This window comes from Acinonyx jubatus, chromosome X (assembly GCF_027475565.1).
Source record: "Acinonyx jubatus isolate Ajub_Pintada_27869175 chromosome X, VMU_Ajub_asm_v1.0, whole genome shotgun sequence".
NCBI lineage: Eukaryota > Metazoa > Chordata > Mammalia > Carnivora > Felidae > Acinonyx > Acinonyx jubatus.
In genome coordinates, this window is record NC_069389.1 from 32567936 (window position 1) to 32593521 (window position 25586).

The 25586-nt window shown below is 42.1% G+C and overlaps 1 long non-coding RNA gene across 5 annotated transcripts in view; it reads right to left on the reverse strand.

Moving 5' to 3' along the window:
* Positions 1–25586, reverse strand: part of LOC113597275 (uncharacterized) — a 29342-nt gene continuing 3756 nt past the window's right edge. For 3 of the 5 annotated variants that reach the window (XR_008290073.1, XR_008290075.1, XR_008290072.1), the window contains 4 exons: positions 25382–25563; positions 24443–24547; positions 24178–24276; positions 1–467 (listed from right to left, as the gene is read on the reverse strand). This is a non-coding gene — a long non-coding RNA (uncharacterized LOC113597275). The remainder of the gene's footprint in view (positions 468–24177; positions 24277–24442; positions 24548–25381; positions 25564–25586) is intronic. The other 2 variants (XR_008290076.1, XR_008290074.1) reach the window with 1 other exon arrangement.

Here is a 25586-nt window from a genome sequence, read left to right on the forward strand (position 1 = left end):
ACTGACTGCCTGCTGCCCAAAGTGCTAAGCAAATGGCACATATTACATATTCTGTTAAGTCAGCCCTGCTTCTGGTAGCAAATTCGGTGTTAGTTTGTTTGGGCACCTTAACAGAGATCAGATAACAATGATCTTTTGCAAGACAGAAAATTTATTTCTCCCTCACAGAAAAGTCTGACCCGGGAGGTAGACTGAGGAATAGGGAAACTGCTCTAAAAATTCATCCAGGGACCCAGATTTCTTCTTTCTTTTTGTTTTACCAGCCCTTTGAATGGTGTCTTCATCTGTTGGGTTAAAAGTGACTTGCGCCTGGGTGGCTCAGTCAGGTAAGTGTCCAACTCTTGATTTCAGCTCAGGTCATGATCTCCCAGTTCGTGGGAGGGATCCCCACTCTGGGCTCGGTGCTGATAGCATGGAACCAGTTTAGGATCCTCTCTCTCTGCTCCTGCCATGCTCACTCTCTCTCTCTCAAAAAATAAAAAGAAAAGAAAAGAAATTTAAAAAAACACTTAAAAAAAATAAGTGACTCACCACCACTTAATCTGTATTCTGGACTGCAGAAACAGGGAAAGGGGAAGTGGAGGGCAAGAAGTTTCCTTTTAAGAATGTGACAAATATTTCACACATTTCTTTCACTGGATGGTGTATGAGAGCTGTCTCACACAGCTTGTACCAGCTTGTGAGAGGCGATTGTTAAATCTTCAAGAATTTTGCAAGCTGGTGGCTAAACACAGCCATTATTAAAAATTAAATTATGTAAATTTACCATCAAACAAATTGTATTTTAAAAAGGCAAACATTCAAAGCTCTTCTTAGCTATTTTAGTACATTGTACTATTGTCTGTGCTATTGCTGCTATTTGAATCTATGTTACCTGTATGGCAGCAACAGTCTATAATGGTCTACTGCTGATTTCTTCCCAACTCTGCATTTGGTGACCTTCTATCTTGAAATCAGATGTGGTGGGAGTGTTTACACCATAGACATCAGCAAATGCTGCACATCAAGTCTCCTCTTCCCATACCCCAACCCCTGAGAGCTGGTGGTTCAAGATTTACTGACACATCGTTGCTTCCATTATATCTCTTTGGCCAGCATTTCCTGACTTGGCCACACTAGCTGCGAGGGAAGCTAGGACGTGTAGTCTCTAGCTGGGTGGCCATAGGCCCAGCTATAACTCAGGGATTCTACTGCAAGGAAGGAGAGAATGCATATTGAAGGACAATAAGCGTTCTCATGCTTTGATGTAGAAGAACTAGCTCTAGACAGGTTTTCAGGACTGAGATCTACTCTGTCACTGGTTCCTTAGTAGAGGTGGTAATAAACTCAAAAGAGATTTTAGTGCTTGTCTTGTTCACCATGAAGGATTTAGTGAAAATTAGCAATTTCAGTTTATTGTAGAGACTGGGCACATGAAACAAGCCTCGCTGCACTGTGTCCAGTTCCTAGAAAATGCAAGACAATCTAGAAAAATATAAATAAATCTATAAATGTGCCAGAAAACAAGAAAATGAGCCCTTTTTACCTCCAGAAACGATGAGGAATCACTGAGGGGAAGAACAATGATACAGGATTTAAGAATGTACCTAAAACCCAAAATATGTCCGGGTGAACTCTATCCCTGGCTCCACTTTTAAGGAAATCCAAATCAAAACAGGGAGTATACTCAGATAGAAAAGAAAGTCTGTACTTTTGATTTGCTAAGGAAATGGAATGTAGAGGTACCTAACCTCTGGTTCTCTTCCCTTCCTCAAAGCGGTTCCTTATAAAGGGCGAGTCTTGTTTCAAAGTTTTAAGTCTGGGGGCACCTGGGTGGCTCAGTCGGTTGAGCATCCGACTTCGGCTCAGGTCATGATCTCACAGTCCCTGAGTTTGAGCCCCGTGTCGGGCTCTGTGCAGACAGCTCGGAGCCTGGAGCCTGCTTCGGATTCTGGGTCTCCCTCTCTCTGTGCGCCCACCTCAAAAATAAACATTTTAAAAAATTAAAAAAAGTTTTAAGTCTGTAGGTATTTTTTTCTGCTGATATGCCAAACTCTATACTTTAGTCCTCAATGGAGACTCCTAAGGCAAGAAAAGATATGAGCACTGACTGGATGCAATGCTTGACTTGGGTATTTGTTTCCAGAGTGAATATCCATGCAAACTGTTTGCTCTTCCTACATTCAAGTATAATGAAGATGTTTGGACTATGTAATATGGTCAGAGATGTGTCTTGTGCATATATAACTTATATTAAATGAGCATTCTATCCAAACATTTTATCTTTTAAATCATGTTAGAACCAAGAACAAAAAAAGCCAGAAGTAAAAATATTCCAGGGTGATGGATATTAAACTATTTACTTCCTCCTCATAAAGAAGAAAATAAAATAAAAATGGTGGGTGTCTGTTTTTAGCAGCATTTTCCACAGGAGATCAGAAAAGCCATTACAGGGTCATGAATGAATTATTGGTGTTTGATGATAAGAATGACTAGTGCTTCCATTGATTTAACACAGCTGGAAAAGGCTGTGCAGATAAACAATACTTGAGGATGTTGGACCTCTCAGTTCTGGCAGGAAAGAATATAAAATTATAAAGTTATTTTAATTTTTTTAATTTATTTTTTTATAAAATTATTTTTAAATGATGTATCTATTTCTCACTTTTTGATCATTGGACACCTTCTTGTAATAATATTGAGTCCCTACTATATGTCACATGCCACTAAATCTTAAACTAAGCACAAAGATGCCCTCAAGGCGCTTACAGTCTAGAGGGGAAAAAGAGAAGGGCGCCTGGGTGGCTCAGTTGGTTGAGCATCTGACTTCAGCTCAGGTCATGATCTCGCAGTTCATGGGTTTGAGCCCCACATTGGGCTCTGTGCTGACAGCTCAGAGCCTGGAGCCTGTTTCAGATCCTCTCTCTCTTGTCTCTATCTGCTTGCACCCTTCCTCTCTCTCTCTCTCTCAAAAATAAATTTAAAAAAAACATTATAAATAATAGAGGGGAATAAAGAATATTTCAGCTCAAATTTTTGTAAAAATATTGAGGGCAAATACATATTGACTGTTCCATTTTTATTTTATTTTATTTTTTGTTTTTGAGTGAGCTCGTGAGTGTGAATTGGGGAGGGGCAGAGGGAGAGAGAGAGAAAATATTTTTTTAAATTGTTTTTAATGTTTATTTTTGAGAGAGAGAGAGAGAGAGAGAGAGAGAGAGAGAGAGCATGAGCAGGGGAGGGGCAGGGAGAGAGGGAGACACAGAATCCGAAGAAGTCTCCAGGCTCTGAGCTGTCAGCACAGAGCCAGACGCGGGGCTCGAACTCACAGACCACAAGATCATGACCTGAGCCGAAGTCGGACACTGAACTGACTGAGCCACCCAGGTGCCCAGTACAGGAAATCTTAAGCAGGCTCCACGCTTAGTGCGGAGCCTGACTTGGGGCTCCATCCCATGAGCTGAAGTCAAGAGTTGGACACTCAACTGACTGAGCCACCCAGGTGCCTCAACTGTTCCACTCTTAAAACAAGTGCTCTTTCTCAACAAGTTGGGAATGCCCAAGTTAGGAGATGTGTGGTAGTAGGCAGGAGGCCTGTAATTCCTCAATTTCCTCAGCATTCAAAAAGCACAGCTTAAATGCCCTAGTTTAGAGGGAGAGATAAATCCTTTATAATAAGCCCACTTTTCCCCTAAAGAGGTTAAACTGGGAGAGGAAGGAGAGAGGACAGGACTGAGCTAATCATTTTCCACAGACACTTTGAATCTTGCTGTTGGCTATGACAGGATCCATTTTAGTGATGTATATGGATTCCCAGCTTTTCCTCCTCTCTCACCTTTTGAGAATCCCAGGTTGTTGGAGCATGGCCGCCACAATATTAAGTGGAGAGAAGGATTAGACAAAGTGAAAACACTAAGTTGATTTACATAGGAAAGGGTAGAAAACTACTCCCAGAAGACGAGAGTAGTCTGGAAAGGCTGGAGATGTATATGAGAGGCCCTGGAGAGATTTCAGAGAGAGAGGGGGGAGCCAGGTGTGGGGGGTGAGGGGGAGTTACCATAAATGAATGAGCAGAGGAATGTCTCAAAGAGGACATGAGCGACGTCTCGCAGCGTGGTGAGGTATAGTTCCTCTTCGCCGCTCATGAACAGACGCCAGGAAATGCATATGTAGATTTACAAGGTGCTGTAGAGTGAGACGTGTGTTTTTGTGTGTCCGTTTTTTTGTTTCGGATGTCGTACCATGACACTGTGGGCCTTAAGCAAGGGGTAAGAATGGTCACACATTCACTGAAAATAAAGGGGAAAGGATTCTGTCCAGTTGGAAACACAACACCATTTTACTGTAGGCAAGAGTGAAGTCCTTAATATGTCTCCTCCCTTCCCCTTCTATTTTCACTTATCTGTCATTCCCCTGGCTCTAGAGGTGGGGGAGTGCAAAGTGCTGTGCACCAAGAATCAGTGGTTGGGAGTTGGAGTTCTTGGATCCACTCCTTAGGCCATGGGACAAGTCACTTCATCTTTTGGAGCTTCCATTTCCTCGTACGTCAAATGGGTGCGACAGCACTTGCTCTGCCTGTGTCCCAGTGTTGCGTGACTTAAAGTGGGAAACCTCCCTGCAGAGTGTGATGGGCATGTAAGAGATGGCCTTCTTCGCTTCCTTTTCCTGAGGGCTTTGCTGTTATAGTCTCCTCTAACTTATTACTTGGTAATAAGTAATTACCTGCCCTTCCTTCCAACAGGTAGTTGCATCCTTATAGAGAGGACTCCTAAAGATTAAATATGCTCTGAAGCACGATGAAATGGTAGAATTTCAGCTCAAAACAAATAGTGCTGAGAGGTGGAAGTTGAGGCTATTTTTTTACTTATTTTTAGTTTCTTTCTTTTTTGTTTTGTTTGTTTTTAGAGAGAGAGAGTATGAGTGGGGGAGAGGGGCAGAGGGAGAGAGAGTAAATCTTAAGCAGGTTCCATGCTCAGTGCGGAGCCCAACTCAGGGCTTGATCCCACGACTCTGGGATCATGACTGAGTGGAAATCAAGAGTCAGACACTCAACCAACTGAGCCACCCAGGCACCCCATGGCTATTTTTCAAATATATCACATAGGTAGCTGTCTTTCTCACTTGAGGACAAACTGAGTACTTCAATGTCTAATGTCTCCATTTCAAATTTAATTTTGCATTAAAGTATGGTACCAATTTTCTAACCCCCACTCCTCTCAGTCCCCTAGTCCTGTTTTCAGCCTTATGTGACAAATTGACAGGCTTTCTCAGGATTTGACTTTCCAGAGCATTACTCTCATTAGGTATAGAGAAAATTAACATTAGGTTGCTTAAGTTATGTCTCTGCCACCTAATACTGGACTATTTACTGGAATTGAAATAGAAGATTAAATTTAGATGAGAATAAGTAGCATAATTTAATAATTCCCCCCCCCCCAACTTAAAAGTTCATGCTCATGGACTGGATTGAATAGTCCACTTTTATACTGGAAATGCCATTTTTGAAACAAGAATAGCTCACACTGGATCTTCTAAGACAAAATAATGTTATATTGGAGGGGAACAGGAATGGGGAAATTTCTGAGAAAAAAAGTCCAGGAATACAAAACATAAGGTGTAGTGGGAATTACAAGAAGGTCTATCTTTTTATAGTTTTCTAGCCTTCAAAAATGAGAATGTATGACTTTAAAAACCATGAGACAACTAATTCCATTAAAAATTAAATGCGAGAAACATATCTACTTATATAATTTGCAGAGTTCACTGATGCTCCTAGGATTACTGGAACAATAACTGGCTTTACTAACTGGGCCACTTCCTCAATTTTCTGGATGAAGTCATTGAGGTCAGGGAGGTCTGGTGCCTTGCCCAAGCTAAGCTCCCACAGAGTACGTTGGCAGATCTGGACACGGAATTCGGTTTTCCTAGTGTCTTATCCAACGTGTATTCCACTCACTTGTCCATCTTTTTTTTCAAGCACGGGACTTAATTGTTATGCCTCTAGTAACCATTTACTATGGGGACATCTGGTGATCCCCCATTGGACATCTGGCGTCCACAATTCTAAGTCTGTATTTGAGCAAATGGAACAGAAGGAACAAAGTGAGGGATTCTCTCACTATTTTTAGGAGAATATCTGGATGGTATCCATGATCTCTCCTTAACCCACAGAAAATGCACAGGGTCCACTTGTCCATCTTCATAGGCTATAAAGGCAGGAGATGCGGCAGGCTCTTTGTTACTTTTCAAAAATGTTGTTAAATATAGCTGTATTTTGCAATTCAAACTATCCTGCACAGTGATAAATGCTTCTCTACTATAAATAAATGTCAAGATAGAAGATAGGAAGGCAGGGTATGGGGCAACTGTCTCGCTAGCCTATGTGTGCCATGTGCCCTGGGAGTGTTACTGGAAACTCAGCCTAGAGACTCTTCCTCTAACCCTTTCAAAGCTCATTTTGTGTTTTGTTTTGTTTTTAGTAGGCCTCATGCCCAGTGCAGACCCCAATGCTGGGCTTGAACTCACGACCCTGAGATCAAGACCTGAGCTGAGATCAACAGTCAGTCACTTGGGGCGCCTGGGTGGCTCAGTCGATTGGGTGTCTGACTTTAGCTCGGGTCATAATCTCGCAGTTGGTGGGTTTGGGCCCTGTGTTGGGCTCTGTGCTGGCAGTTCGGAGCCTGGAGCCTGCTTCGGATTCTGTGTCTCCCTCTCTCTCTGCCACTCCCTGGCTCACGCTCTGTGTTTCTCTCTGTCTCTCAAAAATAAATAAAAATGTTTACAAATTAAAAAAAAAGTCACTTAACCGACTGAGCCACCCAGGCGCCCCTCATTCTGTGTGCTTTTATGTATTTTTTAAATTTATTTTTATTAAGTGTTTTTATTTCTTCTGGAAGAAAGAGTGCAAGTGGGGGAGGGGCAGAGAACGAGGGAGAGAGAGAATTCCAAGCAGGCTCCGCACTGTCAGCACAGAGCCTGATGCGGGGCTCAAACTCACAAACTGTGAGATCATGACCTGAGCTGAAATCAAGTGTCGACGCTTAACCGACTGAGCCACCGAGATGCCCCCTGTGTGCTTTTAATACTCATTTATAATTCCCTTCTTGATTAAGATTTTGAAGACTGAAATCTAGAAATTGCCAAATAAACCCACCCAAAGCAACACAGCCAGCAAAAGGGCAGATCTGGGCTTGAAGTCAGCTCTGACCCTCTAACATGATACTGTAACCACTTGGATTCTAAGGTCTTAGAAAGAAAAGAGAACGGCTCCCCTGCTCTTATCCCATAGTGGCTTTCTTTAGTTTTCAGAAGCAATGATACCATAAAGAGGGAGGCCTCGGGGAGTGAAAATCTCTAATCGGACACTTGATTGCAAGGATTGTGGGTTCCCCTAAAAGGCCTGGAGTTATGAGCAGGACTGAAGAGGACATATACTGCTGCTTTTGTGAATGCTGCATCAGGGGAAACTTCGATGCCGTTCGATGTTCAAGGAAAAACATCAGACTGGTGGAGGATAATTAAGCCAGGATTACTGAGCAGACTCTGCAAGTAATGGGGCTATTTCTGTGTTGGTAACAGGAACCGTAAGCAGCCTGAGAATGCTCCCTGTGGATTGCTGAGGTATCATCAAGCTCCACAGGACTTCAGTTCACAGCGTTTGGCTTGTTGCAGATTGTTTAGTGGAAGTATGCTTCTTTATCATAAAAATCCCTTGTGATGTGGGGTAGCCCCGGCACTTCCAGGTTTGGGAGTTGGTGCCAGCCTACTGAGTAGCTCAATGGAGACAATTCTCTCTAGGGTCATACCAAAACAAAAACCCAAAAAACAACAAAGAAAAGAAAGGAAAAGTTAAGTCAATTTGTTTACAACAGATATTACTAATCTTAGAGATATTTTTAGATGTTACATAGGCTTTTCATAACAAGGTCATATGAAGCCAAGTACCTCCTGGATATGGCATGGGCTTGTATTAGGGGATAATCATACAAAGAGTGTTTATTAGAAATATTGAAAAACAAAGTGCAATTTGCCTAATAATAGCCTACCCAGTGGAAAAGAATTGCTTAAACTTCTCTTGGGTGCTTTAATCTCCGTTCTGACAAAATGAAAGCCTGTTGTCAATTTAACAGTTCCTTGGTTTTTAGCTGAAAGAAAATCGAAATGGAGTGCTGCTAATGCTTGAGGTAAATGTGCAGCCTTGCAGGGCTGGAATTAACTTGTTTTCCAAATACATAAAAATATATCATAATTATACTTCATTGAGATTTTTTTCCTGCATTGTTTTATCTTCATTACGTTTCACTGTTGCCTGCCTGATATCACCAGACCTGTTGTTTGTATATTGGCCTTGCCACTCTTAGAGAAAATTAAATGGGAATCACATGTCCTCTTAAGTTTTGGGTTTTTATTTTGCTCTGTGTAACAATCATCCAAACTAGAATTAAAATGGTCAAAAGACTTAAATAGGCATTTCTCCAAAGAAGATATGCTCATGACCAATAAGCACATGAACAGACACTCATCACTAATCATTAGGGAAATGCTGGGGCGTCTGGGTGGCTCAGTCAGTTAAGTGGCCAACTACGGCTCAGGTCATGATCTCACGGCTCGTGAGTTCGAGCCCTGCGTTGGGTCCTGTGCTGACAGCTCAGAGCCTGGAGCCTGCTTCAGATTCTGTGTCTCCCTCTCTCTCTGCCCTGCCCCTCCCCCCCCTCAAAAATAAATAAACATTAAAAATATTTTTAAAAAATTGAAACCAATCATTGGGGAAGTGTTAAAACCATGACGAGATACCACCTCACATTCACTAGGATGGCTACAATTGAAAAAAAAAAACAGATAATAACAAGTGCTGATGAGGATGTGGAGAAATTGGAACCCTCAAAGGTTGGTTAAACATACAGTTACCATATGATCCAGCCATTCTACTCCTGGGTATATATCCAAGAAAAATAAAAACGTATGTCCACACAAAGACTTGTACATAAATGTTCATAGGTGCTTTATTCATAGCAGTCAAAAAATGGAAACAACTAAAATGTCCATCAGGTGATAAATGGACAAATAAATTGTGGTATGTCCATATCACGGAACATTATTAGGCAAAGCCAAATACCGTTGACCCTTGAGCAACATGGATTTGTTGCATGGGTGCACTTATATGCATATTTTTTTCCTATAAATACAGTGCAGTACTGTAGATGTATTTTCTCTTATAATTTTCTTAATAAAATTTTCTTTTCTCTAGTTTACTTTATTGTAAGAATACAGCATATAGTGCGTATAACATACAAAATATATGTTGATCGTGTTTGTGTTGTCGGTAAGACTGCCGGTCAACAGTAGGCTATTGACTACCTTTCGACTCCCCCCAAACCTAAGTTTTGGGGGGGAGTCAAAAGTTACATGCAGATTTTCAATTGTGTAGGGGTTGGTGCCCCTAAACCCCAGACTGTTGAAGGGTCAACTGTAAATGAATAAAGTACTGACACATGTTACATGTGTCGTAAACCTTGAAAACGTTATGCTAAGTGAAAGAAGCCAGACACAAAAGACCACGCACTGAATGATTTCATTTATGAAATGTCCAATATAGGCAATTCTGTAGGGACAGAAAGAAATTTTTGGTTGTTTATAACTGGAGGATTCGGGGAAAGTGGGAAGTGAGTGCTGATGGTTATGGGGTTTCTTTTCGGAGTGATGAAAATGTTCTAAAATTTGATAGTGGGGATTACTGTACAACTCTGTACACTTTAAATGGGTGAATTGCATGGTATGTAAACATATCTCATATATATTGGATATTTATATGCATATATACATGTGTGTATGTACTTGAATAATCCAAAGAACTTTCTATGGGTATATATTTTGAGGCAAATATCACAGGTTTACTTAGTTTTTTTTTTAAAGTTATGTATTTATTTTGAGAGAGAGAGAGAGAGAGAGAGAGAGAGAGTGGGGGAGGGGAAGAGAGAGAGGGAGAGAAGACGATCCCAAGCAGGCTCTGCACTGTCAGCGCAGAGCCTGATACAGGGCTGGAGCTCACAATCCATGAGCTCATGACCTGAGCCAAAATCAAGAGTCAGACGCTTAATCGACCGAGCCACCCTGGCACCTCTCATAGGTCTACTTATAAGGAAGAATGACATTATTCTCTTTATCCCTTGTGGGCTTGTTGACAACACTCGGCAGCTTTCTGCCAGCATCATCTTACACTTTCTGGGAATGTGATAGACGCAGGGGAAAGGAAATCTCAGAGTGAGGAATGTCTAGGGGGAAACATCTGCATGCTAAACTTCCCCCCAATTCGTCTCTTTCATCTCTTTGGAGAGGTAGAAAGTGAGTGAGCTATATGAAGCAACTTCTGTCGTGGTTTAATCCAACAGCTGTACTCGAGCGCCTTAATCAACATTGCATTGAGGCAGGAACTGTGGGGAGACACAGACATAAGGGACGGGGAGATTCTTCTCTAACCAGTCAACAGTACACGAGTGGATGGAAGTCAACTATTGATCTGAGAGCTGGATGTAATACAAGCCCGAGATATACCAGGAGTCTGAGTACCACAACAAAGCATAGGTTGCCCTCAGGCTAGATAAATAACAGCAAAAGGACATAATTCTATTTGGTAAATGCAAAGCACATGGCATCGGAGCCAGTCACATGTTAAAGCAGTTCCTGAAACATACTGATTGTCAGTGTGTGTCAAAGGTTTTATTCAAGCTTATAGCAAGAAAAGGTGAAGAATCTTTCTGGAATGGGATTCTTTAAATTATTGTTTGAAGTATAACATACACACAGTTAAGTACATCACTCTTAAGTGTACAGCTTGGTGAATTTTTAGTTGTGTAGCCACAGTCCAGATTGTGGTACAGAACATTCCCACCTCCAGAGAAATCTCCCTCATGCCTCTTCCCCATCAACACTGCTTTATCTTATGTAGGCCACCACTGATGAATCTTGCCTGCTCTTGAACTTCATGTAAATGAAATTATATCATAGGTTTTCTTTTGTGCCGGGCCTTCTTTTGCTCTACAAAAAAATGCCTATGAGCTTCATCCATGCTTTTCCTGTGGAGCAAGAGTTGATTCATTTTTATTGCTGTGTGGTATCCCATTGTATGAATAAGCCACAGTTCACCTGTCTAGGTGTTCTTGGACATTAGAATTGCTTCTGGTGTTCCGCGATTAGAAATAATGCAGTTGTGGGCGTGCCTGGCTGGCTCAGTCGGAAGAACATGTGACTCTTGATAGTAGACTATCAAGACTATAGATGTGACTCTTGGTAGTTAGTTTGAGCCCCTCATTGGTTTTAGAGAGTAGAGATGACTTAAAATTAATTAATCAATGAATTTTAAAAAAGGAAAGAATGCAGTTGTGACCCTTCTTGTATGAGGTTTTTGGTGGAATGTGCACTACTTTCTCTTAGGTACACGCCCAGGAGTGGAGTTGCTGGGTCACAGGGTTTGCCCAAGCATAGTTTTTGGAGATAATGCCAGAAAGTTTTCCCAAGTGGTTGTACACATTTCCACTCCTCCCAGCAATGAATGAGAGTACCACTGGGAGAGATTTTTTAATAGGGTGAGCGTGTGGTTAGATCCTGATGTTAAACTAGGTAGTAGAAAGAAGGTCTGGCTCTAGGATACAGACAAGAAAGATGGTTGGCTGTGCGGTTAATGTATTGTGAGCATAAATTTCACTTCCAAGATAGGGCTCTAAATCTCCTCAACATGTATCAGAAAAGTGCCCAAACATTTTTATCAGAGATATAAATACTTTCCAGGAGAGGTTGTTAGTAACATCCTCAATAAGTTCTGGCCCAGTTCACCTTTGCTAAGGTTTGAGAACATTTTTGTTCCCATAGACCTAAGTTCAATGCCAGGTATGCCATTTAGTAATTCTATGACTTTTGGCAAAATAACTTCTTAAACTCTTTGTGCCTTTGTTTCCTTAGCTGTTGGATGGGGACAATAATATCTACCACAGAGGACTAGTCTAGGGTTTTCATGCCCAGCATAGAGCAAGCTTTCAATGAATTCTAGCTGTCCCCACTCCCTCATTCCCTCCCTCTCTTTCTTCCTTTTTTTCCTCTTCCTTCCTTTTTCTTGGAGAGGTCAAGTGAATTTATAATAGTAGTGACAACATTGTGCCTTTATAATATCTTAAACAAAAATGTCCAGGGTGATATGAGGAAAATGAGAGGGTGGAAGATGGTTGGAGAAGAGAAAGGAATAAAAAATGTTGAAGGGCAAGAAATCATGTCCCCATCCTAAAAATAAAGTTCTCCATAATATGCCTGCCATGGGACTGGGGAAGTGGCCAGCAGAATAGAACACCTGATATTTTGAAAATTAAAGCTCACTGTCAATATCAGTATTAAGCACACACATATGCACACTAGAAAACAGACTGATTCAGCCTTAATGGCAATGAACTGCCATCAGATTTGCACTGTACTGAAAATATGTCCATATGAAAGTATATCAAAATTAAAATCTCATTTGCATATATAATATCAGTTAGAGCAAATGTTCATTGCATGATAATGCTCCCTCCAGGAGAGGCCATTAGGTTGATTTGCATTCATTTAAATGTTCAGGCGGATGTTGATTTTGTCTGTGCAATTGCTAGGGTAGTTTATTGTGCTACTAAAACAGTTACAAAATTGCATAGAAGCTAGCTGTAACATACAAATGTGGTAACTGATGGGCAGACTGTAATGAAAACTTCTCAGGTAGAGGCACCTGGGTGGCTCAGTCAGTTAAGCATCTGACTTTGGCTCAGACCATGATCTCATGGTCCGTGGGTTCGAGCCTCACGTTGGGTTCTGTGCCTGCTAAAGATTCTGTGTCTCCCTTTTTCTGTGCCTCTCCCCTGCTCGTGCTCTGTCTCTCTCTCTCAAAAATAAATAAGACATTTAAAAAAATCAAACTTCTCACAGAAATAGACACCCTTTCTTCAGTGTGAGCAAAGAAACTGAAACTAACTTCCTGACACAAATCTCCCCCACCCCTTGCACCACCACCCCCAACCATGTTATGCTTGTGGCAGGAATTCATGAATGAATGGCAAGTCATTTTTACAAGAAGCAAAATAAATAAGTTACATGCTATGTTAGAAGATGCAGTAGATTGCAAGCATGGCCACAAATATCTCCCATCCCTGTTTGAGCACGCTTTTACCATGTTATTTTGTGGTATGGCTTTGCAGCTCTTCTTACCAAGAATTGGAATCTATTTCTCAACCTCTTAAAAAAAAAACTAGGCTGGCCATGTGACTTGCTTTGGCCAATCAGACATTAGCAAAGAAGACACACAAGCCAGGTTTGAAAAGTGCTAGCTCACTGCGGCTTACTCCCTAACTGCTCTTTGAACCCTGAGACCACTATGGGAATGAATCAAAGAAAGACTGCTAGAGGATGAGAAAGCAACATGGAAGAGATCAGAGGTTTCTGAGCCTGCCATCCACGAGAAATGTGAACGGGGCCATTCTGGATCATTCAGCCATCAGCTGACCTGCCAGCTGAGCACAGATGCACGCGCCAACCCAGAACCGATCAGCTGAATCAGTTTAGGATAGAAGACCTGCCCAGCCAACCCTCAGTATCATGTGCTAAATAAAACGGCTGTTGTTTTAAGCCGCTAAGTTTGTAGTGTTTTGTTATGCAGAAGTAGCTAACTGGTACTGAAGGTTATAAATACTTCAGAGAAAAATAGAGCAGAGAACGAGAGAGTAGAAGTGTTCATGTGTATGGGTTTGTGTGTGTATGGGGGTGGTGGGAATGACTTGTGATGTTAAATAATTTTGTCAGGGAAGGCTTCGCTGAGCAGATGACATTTGAGTAAACATTTGAAGTAGAGAAGTGATTCTTGTGGTTGAGAGATGAGAATAGCAAGTAGGAAGTTCCTGATGCATAGTGTGTCTGGCTTTTTTGAAGAAAAGCAAGGTCAACTGTAGGAGATGTGGGCAAAGAGGTCACAGGAGGCCAAATATTCTATGAAGTTCCCTATTCAAATCTAGGAAGAGGATTCTAATATATAGGAGGTGGTGCCCCAAAGGCTTGCCGTGTCTCATATGAGACCATGCTAATCAATCAGTCCAGAGGTAAAAAAAAAAACTAACACAAGCTGAGCCAATCAGTTTCTTCCTCCTGGAAATGTGAAACCTGGGATACAGAAACCCAGAGGTTGGGAGGTGTTAGAGTTCAAGTCACCTTCCTGTCTGAACTTGAGGCCCAGGATCCTCAGCCAGTACTAGCTGTTGAATTTCTGGAGCTGGCCTGCTTCTTTTCCATTTGAGGCTCGGGAGCTAAACTTGTTTTCGAGCCTTTGGAATACCCCTGAAGGATCACAATGCATTGGCTCTTACACTCTATCTTTTTTTTTTTTCAATAAAGCAAAGTTAATTTCGGTTGCTTGCAAATAAAAGAGCCTTAACTAATATAATCATCTGTGATTTCTTTCTTGTTGCTTAATATATGCCTTCTCTTCTGAAATGGATTATTCATTTCTTAGAGACAAGAATAATTTCTTCAATTTATTTTGTATCCTTCCTCTACCCAGCTGTGCTTATAGGACAAGATAATGACAGCTAAGCATTCATTCAGTGTCTATAATGTGTCAAGCACTGTGCTAAGTGCTTATATAAATTATCTTATTTAAACTTCACAGTAACTCATGAACAATTTCTCTGATGATCTCCATTTCTACCCAGAGGAAACAGATGCCAGAGAGGTGACATGGCTGATAAATGGTTAAGTGCAGATTCAAACCTGGGCAGTTCCATTGCAGAGCCCACATTCTTTCAGGACCCAGCCCTTAGCATGTACTTGTGTATGGATTCATTGAAGAGTACTGAGTATCCACAAAATCACCTCCTGGGATAATCAACTGGACTTCACCTTCCAGGCAGGGCTTCTGCCAAGTCCATTCACTGTGGGTAGAGAGGCTTCATTCTAGGCACTCACTCTCAATGACAGGCTAGGCGGTATGATGTACACACTCCAGAAAACCATTCCTGCTCAGAAAGTGTTCCTTATCCCAGGGCACCTGGGCAGCTCAGTTGGTTAAGCGTCCAACTTCAGCTCAGGTCATGACCTCACGGTCTGCGGATTCAAGCCCCTTGTCGGGCTCTGTGCTGACAGCTTGGAGCCTGGAACCTGCTTCAGATTCTGTGTCTCCTTCTCTCTCTGGCCCTCCGCCTCTCATGCTCTGTCTCTCTCTGTCTCACAAAAATAAATAAAAGGTTAAAAAGAATTAAAAAAAAAAAGTGTTCCTTAGCCCATCAGGGCCAGACATGACATAAAGGGTCACATTTGGGGTTAAAATTCTTGTTAAGATGGAAATAAGTTATGCAAATGTGAGTGTGTATAACATGACATGAATTCATTAACGCACATCAGTACATACTAATTTACCAAGGGGGGGGAAAAATACCCCTGGGAGGGCAGGGCCTGTGTCTACTCATCACTGCATCTCAAGTGCCTCATGCCCTACCTGTCACACAGTAGGTACTCAATTGAAAAATGTCCAAATGAATGGGATGAAAGAAAAGAGTTAGACATCAGAGAATCAGCGTCTAGCTCGGATAGTTCAGATACACGCAATGACCCACTCTTGATGGCTGTATATGCATCTTACTATATGAGTTTTACAATTCTTTTGATTTGCAGGGGTTTCTGTGTTGTAGATTTGCTGTGAGCTTAGATGAGGCCACTCCCCTGTGTTTTAGAGGTAGGTCTCCCAGGAAGGATGGCATAACAGTTTGAGTTAACGATCCAGACTGTCATAGAGGAATGCAGTAGAACAGCCATGATCACATCCTTTGACTCTGGTTTGAGGGCAGAACAGACACCCATTGGATCAGCCATAGGGAGCTGGAAGGCAGATGAGAAACCAGTGCAGAGAAGTTGTCTGGTGCAATGGGGAAGAACACTGGGGTAGAATGGTTCAGTGACTCCAATTCCTTCTCCTTTCCTGTCCAGATGCTCTTAACCATGTAACTGCAGTACCCTCCTTGGATGGGGTGAACTCCCCTGTCCCTTAACTTTAAGTTCAGCCTAAAGACTTTATTGGGCCAATGGGATGAGGTAGAAATGATGCTGTGCCGGTTCTCAGCCTAACAAGAGACTTTGCGTGTTTCCCCTTGTGTCTTACCTTTCTACTAACCATAAAGAGAGTGTGCCACAACGGCGCCAGCTTTGTAGTTCCAGATGGTAACAGACTCAACAGAGTAGAGTCACCTCCAACCGAGCTCGGCCTAAATCAGCTGACTCTCATCTAATCCACAGATATATGAGAGTAAATGATTCTGGTTTTAAGCCACTGACATTTGGGGCAGCAGTTTGTGACAAAGTCTAATTGATACCAGCACCTTACTTGTGAAAAATAGAACTCTCTGGCTCTTTTGCTAACTGGCTATGTGACCATGGACAAAGTATTTAAACTTTCTGAGCCTCAGTTTCCTCATCAGTAGAGTGGGCATGATAACACCTACCTTATCTTTTAGGGCTGCTAAGAGGAATATCAAAGATACACGTAAAGATCTTAATAAATAAATAAAAAATAGAGTCATGCTTTTTCTTACTGGAGATAATTGATTCTCTCTACAATACTTCTTACGTGCTTTTTTTTCTTTCTTGGTGTGTCATAGGGTTCTTATTTAAAATTCCACATTGTCTCAACTGTTCTACCCCATGACAAAGTTTTAATGAGGAAACACGGGGCCTCTGGGGCCCATGATGTTGGTGGGAGCAGCTGGCAGATTGAAAGAACTTCAAGAGGAATAATGAAACTCAAGTGAACAAAATCAGTACCTCCCCACTTGATGGCTTTTCTCTGGTGTTTGGTTTACTGAGAAACCATTCCCTGCTACCTAGAGGGAGGATATGGAACCACCTTAAACGACACAGCTGTCCTTCATCTCCTGGCCGCCCTTGGTATGAGAGGCCTAGAGTTGAACCAGAAGATAAAAGGAGGTACAGGGAAATCAAATCTCACCAGTCATCCTAACCTGAGACCTCCCAACCCCAACGGTACTACATTCAGTAGGCTGGAAATGCAGAATTGCCCAATCCTTAGACCCAGACAATCCAGCCACCAGCTACTGCTCCACCTCTGAGCTTACAACACATTCTCTCTCCCCACCTCATTTTCCATTTAATTATGTGCTGCCCCATGACACCAATGTGCTACTCCATAATTAAGAGCATGTTATTTCAGTGTCATGCGGTTTCATTGTAATTTTACTTTTCACACTTTTTCTATTATGTTGGATACTGATAGGAATAGAATATTTCCATGACCAAACAGATTTACAGATTTACAGTCAGCTTGTGAGAGTTTAATGTCAAGATATTATAGAACTACCTATCAGGGAAGAAATGGTTCAGTGGAATCAGACTTAATGATTAATCGGGCTTTTCAGATTTAAAACAAAAATCAAGGAACACATCAAGCAGATTTTGTATAATTTACAGGTATTAGTAAGTACATAGGAGAATCCTTATTGCATAATACTCATTATTCTATTTTTTTAGGGAGGGGGGAGGGAGAGAGCATGAGCATGGGAGGCGCAGAGAGAGAAAGAGGGAGAGAGAGAATACTAAGCAGGCTTCATGCTCGGCATGGAACAATTAACGTGATTCATCACATCATTAAAAGAAAGGACAAAGACCATTTGATCCTCTCAATAGATGCAGAGAAAGCCTTTGACAAAATATAGCATCCTTTCTTGATAAAAACCCTCAAGAAAGTAGGGATAGACGGAGCATACCTCGAGATGATAAAAGCCATATATGAGCGACTCAGTGCTAATATCATCAACAATGGGGAAAAACTGAGAGCTTTCCCCCGAAGGTCAGGAACAAGACAGGGATGTCCACCCTCGCTACTGTTATTCAACATAGTAGTGGAAGTCCTAGCTTCTGCAATCAGACAACACAAAGAAATAAAAAGCATCCAAATCGGCCAGGAGGAGGTCAAACTTTCACTCTTCGCAGATGACACGATACTCTATATGGAAAACCCAGAAGATTCCACCAAAAAACTGCTAGAACTGATTCATGAGCTCAGCAAAGTTGCAGGATATAAAATCAATGCACAGAAATCGGTTGCATTCCTATACACCAACAATGAAGTGACAGAAAGAGAAATCAAGGAATCGATCCCACTTACAGTGGCACCAAAAAGCATAAAATACCTAGGAATAAATCTAACCAAAGATGTGAAAAATCTATACACTGAAAACTATAGAAAGCTTATGAAAGAAATTGAAGACGACACAAAAAAATGGAAAAAGATTCCATGCTCCTGGATAGGAAGAACAAATATTGTTAAAATGTCGATACTACCCAAAGCAATCTACATATTCAATGCAATCCCTATCAAAGTAACACCAGCATTCTTCACAGAGCTAGAACAAATAATCCTAAAATTTGTATGGAACCAGAAAAGACCCCGAATAGCCAAAGCAATCTTGAATAAGAAAACCAAAGCAGGAGGCATCACAATCCCAGACTTCAAGCTATACTACAAACCTGTAATCATCAAGGCAGTATGGTACTGGCACAAGAACAGACACTCAGATCAATGGAATAGAATGGAGAACCCAGAAATGGACCCACAAACGTATGGCCAACTAATCTTTGACAAAGCAGGAAAGAATATCCAATGGAATAAAGACAGTCTCTTCAGCAAGTGGTGCTGGGAAAACTGGGCAGGGACACGCAGAAGAAAGAACCTGGACCACGTTCTTACACCATACACAAAAATAAACTCAAAGTGGATGAAAGACCTCAATGTAAGACAGGAAGCCATCAAAATCCTCGAGGAGAAAGCAGGCAAAAACCTCTTTGATCTTGCCCGCAGCAATTTCTTACTCAACACGTCTCCAGAGGCAAGGGAAACAAAAGCAAAAATGAACTACTGGGACCTCATCAAAATAAAAAGCTTCTGCACAGCAAAGGAAACAATCAACAGAACTAAAAGGCAACCGACAGAATGGGAGAAGATATTTGCAAATGACATAGCAGATAAAGGGTTAGTATCCAAAATCTTCAAAGAACTTATCAAACTCAACACCCAAAAAACAAATAATCCAGTGAAGAAATGGGCAAAAGACATGAACAGACACTTCTCCAAAGAAGATATCCAGATGGCCAACTGACACATGAAAACATGCTCAACTTCACTCTTCATCAGGGAAATACAAATCAAAACCACAATGAGATACCACCTTACATCTGTCAGAATGGCTAACATTAACAACTCAGGCAACAACAGATGTTGGCCAGGATGCTGAGAAAGAGGATCTCTTTTGCATTGTTGGTGGGAATGCAAGCTGGTGCGGCCACTCTGGAAAACAGTATGGAGGTTCCTCAAAAAACTAAAAATAGAACTACCCTATAACCCAGCAATGGCATTACTAGGCATTTATCCACGGGATACAGGTGTGCTGTTTTGAAGGGACACATGCACCCCCATGTTTATAGCAGCATGATCCACAATAGCCAAAGTATGGAAAGAGCCCAAATGTCCATCGATGGATGAATAGATAAAGAAGATTTGGTATATATATATACAATGGAGTATTACTCAGCAATGAAAAAGAATGAAATCTTGCCATTTACAACTACATGGATGGAACTGGAGGGTATTATGCTAAGTGAAATTAGTCAGAGAAAGACAAATATCATACAACTTCACCCATATGAGGACTTTAAGAGACAAAACAGATGAACATAAGAGAAGGGAAACAAAAATAATACAAAAACAGGGAGGGGGACAAAATAAAAGAGACTGATAAATATGGAGAACAAACCGAGGGTTGCTGGAGGGGTTGTGGGAGGGGGGATGGGCTAAATGGGTAAGGGGCATTAAGGAATCTACTGAAATCATTGCTTCACTATATACTAACTAATTTGGATGTAAATTTAAAAAAAATAAAAAATAAAGTTAAATTAAAAAAAATTTGCTTGTCCATACAGAATAGGCTCAATGATATTAAAATAAGTCCTGCTTTCTAGACACTAGGAGTTAGGCAGTTGAACACACATACACACACACGTGCATGATGCACACAGTGGGGAGGCTTTATCTCATTTATTTTTTGCCATATTCCTAATACCAAGAATAGTTTTTGGCACACAACAGGCAAATATACACACAAAAATTTCTTGAGTAACTACAACATGCCAGATAGTGTTCTAGGTACTAGGAATACAACATTGATAAAACAGAAATGCATGTTTTGTGGAGCTTATATTGAACATGTGGGAGACAGAAGATAAATAAATGAATACAATATTTAGTATGTTAGATGGGACAAGAACTATGGGGGAAAATAAAGCAGGAATGGAGGATAGAGGGTGCTGGGGTTAAGTGGGAGAGTCATTGTTTTAAATCAGGCAGTCAAGGGGCACCTGGGTGGCTCAGTCGGTTAAGCAATTGACTCGTGATTTCAGCTCAGGTCATGATCTCATGATCATGAGATCAAGCCATGCATCAGGATCCGCGTTCAGCGTGGATTCTCTCCCTCTCTCTCTGCCCCTCCCCTGTTGCTCTCTATCTCTATCTCAAAAAAGTATTAAAAATAATTTAAAAATAAAAAAATACTTAAAAAAATAAATAAATCAGGCAGTCAAGGAAGACCTCAGACATAGAGGACCTTTGAGGAGAAACATAAATTTGGGAGAGTGAGCCCTGATGATATCTGGGGGAAGAGAGTTCTAGGCAGAGGGAACAGTCAGTGCACCAGCCTTGTGTGTGGATGGAATGGGAAGGAGGCCAGGATGAATACAGTGCAGTGAACTAGGGAGACTATGGAAGAGGATGGGTTTAGAAAGATGGTATGGATTGGGTCATGAAGGGACTTAGGGATGATTATAAAAATCAGGTTTTTACTCTGGAGACAGACAGTGGTGAATTTGCAACAGATAAATGACATGTCTGGAATTGTAGTTTTAAAAGATCATTCCAGCTACTGTGGGAGAATAGATTATAGGAGGCAAAGGGCAGAAGCAAGGAGACCAGTTGGGCTGTTTGTAACAACACAGCAGAGATGATGGTGGTTGGACAAGGACATTAGCAGGACAAGTTGTGAGAAGTGCCAGATTCTAGATGTGTTTTGAAGGGTAGAATAGACAGGATTTGCTAATGGATTGGATGGAGTATGAGGAAGAGAGGAATAAAAAAAATGTAAGGTTTTTTGGTTCAGTATCAATATAAAGAGAGTTGCCATTAAACAAGATAGGGAAGACCTTGAAAGGAAGACCTGGGGGAAATATCAAGAGCTGGATATTGTACAGGGTAAGTTTCATATTCCTATTAGTCATCAAGGTGACTGAGGGTAATCAGCAGTTTCCTGGATGGGGTCTGCAACTCAGAGGAAGTTTTCAGACCAGAGACATGAATCTGGGATTCATTAACAAATGACTAGAGTTTAAAATTTTTTTTAATGTTTAATCTTATTTTTGAGAGACAGAGAGAGACAGCATGAGTGGGAGAGGAACAGAGAGAGAGAGGGAGACAGAATCCAAAGCAGGCCCCAGGCTCCGTGCTGTTCAGCACAGAGCCCGACTCAGGGCTCAAACCCACAAACTGTGAGATCATGACCTGAGATGAAGTTGGACGCCTGACTGAGCCACCCAGATGCCTCGCAAATGACTAGAGTTTAGAAACACAAGACTGGATTAGATCACAGGTGCTTGATAAATATTTGATAGTTGGTAAAAAAAAAATATATATATATATATATATATATATATATACACACACATACACTATCTCTTCTGTTAGAACACATTTTCCATAAAAATGAGCTTATATGCAATTGCAAATAGGGGAGCAATGTCAATATAATGTGGAAGTTGTATTGGAGTATAGTTATAATCTTCAGCAAGAAAGGAAAAACGACTTAACTTGCCTGCTGCACAGTTGGGAGCCTTTTAAGCTTTATTAAAAAAAAAACCTTACAGGTGAGGATCTGCATCCAAGACTTCCTCCCCAGGAAGGTACACCCCAGCCTTGCATGGTTCTTGCATCAGACAGATTGCACCCCCTACTGTGCTCCTCTTAATAGTAGCCTCACTGTCTTAGAACTGTGTTTCTATCTGTATCTCCTCAGCTCTATCAAGGCAGAATTCTCTCTATTGGTTCCTTAAATGTTTAATATCCCTGGAGGCAGCCTTTAACCATACCAAGGTGTGTGTCTGAGGTGTCAAAATTATTACCTGAGATATTCATCTTTTTCTTATTTTATCAATATTCTGCTAATAATGTTGTATAAGTTCTGAGTGTTGTACCCCGACTTGAATTATTTTCTACTAGTCCTATTAATTTTAGTGTTATTTTACAAAATGAGATTTTTTTTCAGGGAATTGACTGTATACATGTAGTTGACATATTACTTCTGCCACATCTTTCCTAGCATCTTTTCCTATAGGAACTATAACTTCCCCCTCAGGTAAGGCTGTCAATCTATTAATGGCGCATCACCCATGATAGCCAATCAGAATACCCCACCAACCTGGCCATGGTGATTGGTCCAAGGACAGGCACATGACCCAGGAGAGCCATTCAGACTACACTACATACCTGACCCTGGTGAATGGTCCAGGGCTAGGCATATGACCCAGGATAATGAATCAGAATACACTACCTACCAGGTAATGGTGATTAATTCTAGGATGGACCTATACCTCAGAGAGACAATCAGAACACCACCCACCTGGCCATGGTGACTGGGCCAGGGATGGTCACATGACCCAGTAGCCAGTCAGAATATACTACCTACCTGGCCATGGTCATTGGTCCAGTGATAGTCACAAGATCCAGGAGGGTCAATCACAATACATAACCAATTGGCCTGGAGATTGGTTCATGGAGAATCATGTGACCCAGGATAGCCAATCAAAATACACAACCTACTGGCCATGGTGATGGGTCCAGGGATATTCACATTACCCAGGGGAGCCAATCAGAATACACTACCTACCTGGCCCAGGTGATTGGTCCAGGGTTCAGCAATGACCCAGGATAGCCAATCAGAATACACTACCTACCTGGCCATGGTGATTTGTCCAGGGGGAGGCACATAACCCAGGAGAGCCATTCAGAATACACTACCTACCTGGCCATGGTGATTTGTCCAAGGCTAGGCACATGACCCAGGAGAGCCAATCAGACAATATTACCTTCCCTAACATGGTGATTTGTCCAGGGATGGGCGCTTGACCCAGAATAGTCCTATGAGCATACATTAACTACCTGGCCATGGTGATTCGTACATGGTGATAGGCATATGACTCAAGAGAGCCAATCAGAATACAGTACCTACCTGGTCACAGTGATTGGTCCAGAGATCAACACATGACCCTGGATAGGCACTCAGAATACACTACTTACCTGGCCATGGTCATTGGTTCAGGGGTAGTCACATGACCCAGCCAATAAAAATACACAACCTACGGGGCCATGGTGAGTAGTTTATGGATGGACACAACCCTGGATAGCCAAACAGAATTCACCACAAACACGGCCATGGTGATTAGTCCAGGTATAGGCATAAGACCCAGATAGTCATTCAGAATACACTACTACCTGACCATGGTGATTGGGCCAGCAATAGTCACAAGATTGAGGGGGCAAATCAAAATACACAGCCAAGGGCTGGTGTTTGGTCCAGGGAGAATCACATGACCCAGGATAGCCAATCAAAATACACAACCTACTGGCAATGGTGAGTGATCAAGGGATATTCACATGACCCAGGAGATCCAATCAGAATATACTACCTACCTAGCACAGTGATTGATCCAGGGATAGCCAAATGACCCTGATAGCCAAACAGAATACAATACCTCCTGGCCACGGGATTGGTTCAGGGATAGGCACATGACCCAAATAGCCAATCAGATTACACTACCTACCTGGCAGTGGTGATTTCTCCAGGGCAAGGCACATGACACATGAGAGCCAATGGGAATACATCCTGGCCACAGTGATTGGTCCAGGGATAGGTACATGACCCAGGATATGCAATCAGAATATAAGAACGACCTGGCCTAGGTGACTGATCCAGTGCTAGCCACATGACTCAAGAGAGCCAATCAGAATACACTACCTTCCTGGTCCTGGTGATGGGTCAGGGCTAGGCACATAACCCAGAAGAGCCAATCAGATTATACTAGCTAACTTACCATGATAATTGGTTGAAGGTAGTCACATGATCCAAGATAGCCAATTAAAATTCACCAACTACGTGGCCATGGAGATTAGTCCAGGGATAGGCACATGACCTATGAGAGAGAATCAGAATTCACTACCTCCTGGCCTTGATGATTGGTCCAGGGATAGCCACATGACCCAGGATATCCAATCAGAACACACTACCTACCTGGATGAGGTGATTGGTCCAGGCCTACACACAAGACCCGAAAGAGCCAATCGGAATACACTACCTACCTTGCCACCGTGATTGCTCCAACGGTAGTCACATGATCCAGGATAGCCAGTGAGAATTCACCAATTACGTGGCCATGGTGATTAGTCCAGGGATAGGCACATGACCTATGAGAGCCAATCATAATACCCTACCTCCTGGCCATGCTGATTGGTCCAAGGACAGGCACATGACCCAGGACATCCAATCAGAATATACTGCCTACATTGCCATGGTGATTGGTCTAGGGCTAGCACATGACAAAAGAGAGCCAAACAGAGTAAACTACCTACCTGGTGCTGGTGATTGGTCTAGGGCTAGGCACATGACCCAGGGAAGCCAATCAGAAAACACTACATACCTGGTGCTGGTGATTGGTCCAGGGATAAGCACATGACCCAGGAAAGCCAAAAGGAATACACTACCTACCTTGCAATGGTGATTGGTCCAAGGGTAGTCAAATCATCCAAGATAGCCAATCAGAATTCACGAACTACGTAGCCATGGTGATTAGTCCAGGGATAGGCACATGACCTGAGGGCCAGTCAGAATTCACTATCTCCTGTCCCTAGTGATTGCTCCAAGGTTAGGCACATGACCTAGGACATCCAATCAGAACACACTACCTACGTGGCCAAAGTGATTGGTCCAGGGCTAGGCGCATGACCCAGGGGAGCCAATCAGAATACACTTCCTACCTTGCCATGGTGATTGGTCCAAGGGGAGTCACATGATCCAAGAGGCCAAGTAGAATTCACCAATATGTGGCTATAGTATTTAGTCCAGGGATAGGGACATGACCTATGAGAGCCAGTCAGAATACACTGCCTCCTGGCCAAGGTGACTGGTCCAGGGATAGGCACATGACACAGGATATCCAACCACAATACACTCCCTACCTAGACAAGGTGACTGGTGAAGGGCTAGCACATGACCCAAGAAAACCAATCAGAATACACTACCTTGGGGCACCTGGGTGGCTCAGTTGGTTGAGAGTCAGACTTCAGCTCAGGTCATGATCTCACGGTTCGTGGGTTTGAGCCCCGCATCAGGCTCTGTGCTGACTGCTCAGAGCCTGGAGCCTGCTTCGGATAATGTGTCTTCCTCTCTCTCTCTGCCTCTCCCCTGCTCACACTGTCTCTATCTCTCAAAAATAAATAAATGTTA